The sequence below is a fragment of the Molossus molossus genome, unplaced genomic scaffold, assembly GCF_014108415.1.
Source record: "Molossus molossus isolate mMolMol1 unplaced genomic scaffold, mMolMol1.p scaffold_m16_p_5, whole genome shotgun sequence".
Classification (NCBI taxonomy): Eukaryota; Metazoa; Chordata; class Mammalia; order Chiroptera; family Molossidae; genus Molossus; species Molossus molossus.
The window spans coordinates 37115002-37121761 of NW_023425388.1; the positions used below are offsets into that span (position 1 = coordinate 37115002).

At 44.0% G+C, this 6760-nt stretch overlaps 2 pseudogenes; both read right to left on the reverse strand.

Moving 5' to 3' along the window:
• LOC118617528 lies at positions 1 to 547 on the reverse strand (annotated as a pseudogene).
• Positions 548 to 4286: 3739 nt separating this feature from the next.
• Positions 4287 to 5235, reverse strand: LOC118616919 (annotated as a pseudogene).
• Between the last annotated feature and the right edge of the window lie 1525 nt (positions 5236 to 6760).

Sequence of the window (6760 nt, forward strand, 5' to 3'; positions counted from 1 at the left end):
TCAAAGTCCTCTGGGCTCCAAAGACTCCTTGTCCTTGAGGGCGAGCCTTTTGAAGAGATGCTCGCCCAGCCCCGCCTGGGGGCAGCCGGCCTGCGGAGGTGTCAGGTGGTCGCCCATCTTCTTGAGGAGTTCCACCTGCTCCTCCAGGAAGTGGTTCTCCAGGAAGTTGCAGAGATGAGGGTCTATGCAGGTAGAACCCAGGGCATGCAGATCCAAGAGGGCCTAGGTCAGGTTCCTCTCTAGGCCATGGCGGTGTCCATGGCGTCCTGAGTTTTGTTCCGCTCACCTTGGGATGGCTTCACCACGTCCTGGAAGAGAATGCAGCCACCACGCTGGTTTTGCAGTTTTAAGAGATGCTCAGCGTGCTCGAGCTTCTTCTCTGCCAGCTCTTGGAAGAAGTGGCCCCTGCGCTGCAGAGCCACATGGCACGATGGAAGCAGAAGCCCGGAGAGAGGTAGGTGCAGGAGGCCCGCAGGCGCAGGGTGGCCAGGCGGTTGACGGCAGCCTCCACCTCGGTGGAATAATCCTGATGAATTTGGGAGCTCATGGTTGTTTGGCAATAGGAGTGAAGGTAAAACAAAACAAAACAAACAAAACAAAACAAAGCAAAACACACGGTGCTGGCTGGTCTCGAAGGCTGAGGGTGGCTGAGGTGGTTCCAAGGTAGTGACTGGAAAGAGGTGGGAGGGTGGTCAGAGGCTGGAAGAAGTGGTGTCCCTGGATCTGTTTCATCCAAATGCTGTTGAAGCAAAACGCATATCTGGGACGGCCAAGGGCACTCCCAGCACCATCGTTTTTGGTCAAAGCTAGTCTGAGCTGGGACAATTTTAATCAAAAAAGCCCTTTCTAATAGAGGGTCACCATTAGGTTTAGACCTCAAGCCTGAGGCAGTCTTATATTTGTGGTAAATTTATGCAAGGTAGAAGGCTAAGGTTTTTCATCACTAATGTTTGTCTTAACTGAAACCCATTGATACCCTCCTCATCTCCACACCTAGCTCCCCACCCTCCACAATCTCTTAAAACTTTGGGCATCTTAAAATGGGCTTCCATCCATGGAGTCATTTATTAATTAGTTAAGTGAACATTAAACGAGCATTTGCTTTGTGCCAGCCATGCATTAGCCACCGGATATAAAAAAGAAGCACAAAGGCAGTTCTAACTCTCAAATAATTCACAGTCTAGCGGTATACTCAGGTATATCACGAATAATGATGCTGTTAGCTTTTGATCATTGTCATCTTTAATCTACTTTGGAAAGTTATACCCTGACCAAGAGGGGAAAATAAAATACCAAGAGAAGCATATTATTGCACAGATGAAAGATAACAGTTTGCAGAATATTTAATGTATAAAAGGCATACTACCTAGGTTTTTTCGCAAGCTTGCACCTTTTTTATGGGTGTTGAAAGGCAGCCAATTCCCAAACTCCCTAAAGTCTGTTGATTTAATCCTGAACAAAACAGTGAGGAATTGGCAGAGAAGGGCCTTCTCCAGGCTTCTGCACAATATCCTGCTGAGACTTTCCGCAGAAGAATATGTCGTTTTCTCTTAGGGTTGAAATGTACTTGAAGGCATCCATCTTTTGCTTGTCCAAATGATTTAAAACTCCCTCTCCAGTTGTCAGAGGTCATCTTTTATCGTGATAGGTGCCATAGAAACAGCTGCATCAGCCGGCACCGACATGTACATAGAATGCACGGCCAGGTACTGTGAGCAGAGTAATGTGGCGACGAAGCAATGACCCCCATGCTGGGGGCTGCAGATGGTCTGGGTGTGCTGAGCTGTTGCAAAGGAAAATAGGAAGAAGAATGTTTTCTTTTCATAGTTGATTAAAAAATAAACAATAAGAACAAAAGTCTAAGCTTTATCAAGTCACTAGAATAGGTATCACGTAAATCATTTTATGAACTCCATTTCACACACTGTAAAACTTTGGCATCCCATGGCCTTTGCTCGGTATGGTGGTTCAGCTTCACAGAGCTCTCAGAGACCCTGGCTCCTTTCAACTCACTGTTTCACCAACACCTCGAGGTGGCTCTTGAGCCCAAGGCAAAGTGATAGCATCTACATCACAGGTGGAGAAAGAATCAGAGGCCCATGTCCACCATCTCCTGGAATGGCTTCCTGAAGCTGCCACCGGGATCTGCTTGCAGTAAGTCCCATGGCCACATCCGGCTGCAAGAGATGCTGGGAAATACAGTCTTTATCAAGGCTTGCTCCATAATTGCTTGTGTTAATATAATATGAAAATGTGGAGCTCCTTTTGCCAAAACAGGAGAAAAGTGTTTGAACAGATACTGAAACAAAGCTTTTACCTTTTTTTCGTGGTCTCTCTTTTGGTTTGTCGTGGTGTCCCCCACCCCAGTCATTAAGTATTCTAAGTAAAGACAAATCAAAAATTTAAATTACTAGCATAATTTTACTATTCTTCTTTATATCGTGCAATGTCTGTTTTAAATGCAAATATAAGAGTGTTTCACTTTTATGCAGAAACAGCCCCGATTCCACAATTTGTGTTTGGTACCTCGTACATGCATTTATTTCTTATTGGAACAGTGGGAACACTGCCCCAAACTAACTCAATTGTTTTTATTTTACTTCTTGATATGTACACATTCTGCCAACACTTGCTACCTTCAGTTTACTGATGAGTAAGGAAGAACTGAAATGAAAGGAACTATAAATGGCATTATCTTTTCCTTTCCTTCTATGTCATCACTTTCCATGTAGAGTGGTCGACTGAACAAGGAATTTACACAAGGATATGATAGGGGTCCTCTGTCGTTTGGGTTTCTTAGACTCCATTGCCTTCTTTTTGTATTTGAAGCATGTTGTGGTTTGAATGGTTAAGTGTGGTCTCAGGACCGTATGCGCCTGCTTACTCGGTGTCTTAGTCTGTTCGGGCTGCTATAACAAAATGCCACAGTTAGGCAGCTTGTAAACAACATTTCCCACAGTTCTGGAGGCTGACGTAGAAGATCAAGGCACCAGCGTGGTTGCATTCTGGTAAGGGCCTTCTTCCTGGGCCACAGCGGGCACCCTTCACTGTGTCCTCTCCTGGTGCAATGGTCAAGGGAGCTCTGGGGCCTCCTTTATAAAAGCATTAATCCCATTCATGAGGCTCCACTCTCATGACCTGAGCACCTCCCAAAGGCCCCATGTTCTAATACCATCACTTGTGGGGCTTGGAATCTCAACATATGAATTTTGGGGAGACACAAACTCTCAGACCATTACGCTCAATCAAAGACATAGCACATATTTACCTTTGAACTTGCTTGGGGTCTTGCTGAACTCCCACCCATCACAGGTGCACCCGAAGTCTATGCTCCTGAGGCATTGTGAGTGCTCTATGCAAACAGAGTGGCAAGAAGTGGTGGGCTCGTGTATTGCATGTGCATTTTCTCTGCTCACACACACGCTCCTTTGTCTCATTAGACTTCACTTGCAAAGCACAAATTCAATGATAAAATTATTAAAAATTTTGAGATGGCGATAGTAGACAAACCAAATGTGGAATCCTTCTGCTTGGAGGTCCAGTGAAACTACACAGGTTACATGTCCATGAAGCCTGCCCTGGACTTTACTCTGGCTGGTTACGTGCCTGAGTAAAATTTATATTAAATTTTAAGAAGAGAAGGATTTTCAGGGAAACTTGTAGCCTATACCATAACTTCTAATAATTCTATGAGGAGTGTAGCTGTTTTAGTCAGTTTGGACTGCTATAACAAAATACCATAGACTGGGTGGCTTAAATAATTAACTTTTATTTCTCATGGTTCCGGAGGCTGGGAAGTGTAAGATCAAGATGTGAGCAGATCTGGTGTCTGGTGAGAACTCTCATCCTGGTCTGCAGATGGCTGCCTTCTTCTTGTGTCCTCACAAGGTGGAGAGAAAGAGAGGGGGCAGAGAGAGAGAGGGGGAGAGAGAGAGAGAGAGAGATCCATCTATTCCTCCTTCTGATAGGATACAAATTTCACCAGGGGGGCTGTACCCTCGTGACCTCATCTAAACTTAATTACTTCCTTAAGGCCCCACTTCCACATACCATCACATTGGGGATTAGTGCTTCAACATATGAATTTTGAAAAGCACACAAGCATTAGTTCATTCAGCTATCAGTATCATCCTTTTTTTCCACATAAAGAAATGGGGGCCCCAGAAGATGAGGCAAAGCCACACAGCTAGTGAGTATCAAGGTGAAGATCTGAACTCATGTATTCTTTTATTTTTATTTATTTTTAACAAGTCAGAAAATCAGTTCTTTTACTCTGCCATATATTTCTAGTGGGTACTGATGGTCACCTGCTACACTTGCACCGGGTTGTCCGTGTAGCCAGCAAAGAGAATCTAGTCATCAGCGGACCAGGCTAGAGAGGTGTCCCGGGGAGGCTGTGCCTTGCTGCTGGTACTGATCACTGCTTGCTTCCATTCACCTACAGTGATCTTGCTCCCTATTCCCAGATCTTGATGCTGCAGCACAGAGCCAGTAGCAACTGGGGCTGAACACAGGGTGTTGATGATGTCCCCACCATCAAGTGTATAAAGGTGCTTGCCTTCGTTGAGGTCCCAGAGCATGGCCTGACCATCCTTGCCTCTGGAAACACAGAGGGATCCATCTGGAGAGATAGTCACAGTGTTCAGGTACCCTGTGTGGCCAAAATGATTGGTCTTCAGCTTACAGTTCGCCAGGGTCCATATCTTGACCAGCTTGTCCCAGTCACAGGACGTGATGATGGGATTGCTGCTGATGGGTGAGAAATTGACACAAGACACCCACTCATCCAGGATGAGTGGCTCTCATCCTGGGCAATGTATTTGCATACACCCAGAGTATTCCACAGTTTGATGAATTTGTCTTGGGAGCCAGAGACAATCTGCTGGTTGTCAGTGGAAGGGGCCACACTCAGCACATCCTTGGTACGGCCTAGAAGTTGGTGCGTGGCGGTGCCTGTTGTGAGATCCCAGAGACAAAGGGCTCCATCCCAGGAGACAGAGAGGGCAAAACGGCCTTCTGAGGAGATGACTACCTCACTAACAAAATGGGAGTGACCCCGAAGAGCACATTGTGAGATGCCATAGTTGGTCTCATCCCTGGTCAGCTTCTACATGATGATGGTCTTGTTTCAAGAGGTAGACAGTACCATGTCTGGGAACTGGGGAGTGGTAGCCATCTGGGTCACCAGTCATTGTGGCCCTTGAGGGCACCATGAAAGGTCATCTGCTCAGTCATGGTGGCAGTGGGTGTGGGTGTCACCCCAGTGATGAGGATGGACCTCGATACCTCAGAGAGACAAGGAGCATAGCCTGAACTCATGTCTGCCAATGTTAAGACCAGTTTTCATGCTGCTACAGCATACTTGGAATTTATTAAATGAAACTAAATTATGTTTAACAAAATACAGTTGAATAAAAATGTCAAATACATGCATCTTTCTCAAAGGATATTAAATAGAAACATAGAAAGTAAAATACATATATTTGCTCATTTAATTTTTTTGTTTGTTAATCCTCACCCGCGAATATTTTGCGTGGCCAGGGATTGAACCTGCAACCCAATTGTGTGCCCTTGACTGGGAATTTAGCCCACAATCTTTTGGTCTATAGGCTGATACTCTCTCTGACCACTGAGCCAAACTGGCCAGGGCTGTTCATTTAATTTTTAAAATGATTCCATAAGCTATCATATACCCATTTTACAGATGCAAAAACAGAAACACAGAGAGGTTAAAGAAATTGCCTAAGGTTCCATAGCCAGAATTATAATCCTTGAAATCTGACTATAAAGCTTGAAGAATTAACCATTACTCTAGTCCTTGACTAAAATTTATTCCCTAAGAAAGTGGAATGAATTACTATGGAAAGCCATTTAATGAAAGGGCAGATTCAAAATTAGTATAAGATTTTTTTTTTTTTTTGGTACATGCCCTGGTGGGAACTGAACCCAGGACTCTCTGGTCTGCAGGCCAATACTCCAACCACTAAGCCAGACCGGCCAGGGCTAGCATATGATTTTTAACACAAATAATCTACCAATTAAAAATGTTAGTTTAGTGGTAGAATTAAATGCTTTAAAAGGTATCCTTTATCTGTAGTCAATTGGAAAAATTGAAAAATAAAGGGAACTCAACTTCTCTATAGTATGAGGGCTACTGAATATTTCTATCTCCTGAAAGAGGAAATGTAGACTCATATTCTCCATCACTACACAGTGGATTTTCAGGAAATAAGGGGAATTAGCTCCCAAAGGGAGTAAACTCTGTGGTAGGCTTTGAAGTCCTAATGAATGACAGAGATCATAATCTGTATATAAAAAGTAAATCACACGGGAGCACCCTTCACTAAGTCTGGGCTATGGTCATCACTCCTTGCTAGCAATTCCCAATGTTAAGCTGGAGTATGGACAGTGTTCAGATCATGGGTTTGGTTTGCAAACAAATACCATAATTAGTTCATAACTCTGTTTTTAGTAAAGAAATCATTGGGTTGGAAAATCCTCAAAATATCAATCATTCAATTAGGCCTCCTTAGGAAAAGAGTGTTATGATTTTTGCACAGAGCCCTTTTGAAGTTAAGCAGTTTTAGCTTAACATTGGAAAATAAGAGAGCATTCTAGATCAGGAGGTCTTTCTGAGCTACTTTCAATCCAGCAAGAACCCAGAAGGGAAGTAGGGAGGGCCTTGATTTTGTTTAAAAAATTTTGGTTTCAGCATGGAAAAGAGAGAGCCAGGGCTCAGATTTCCTAGTCAGGTACTTTC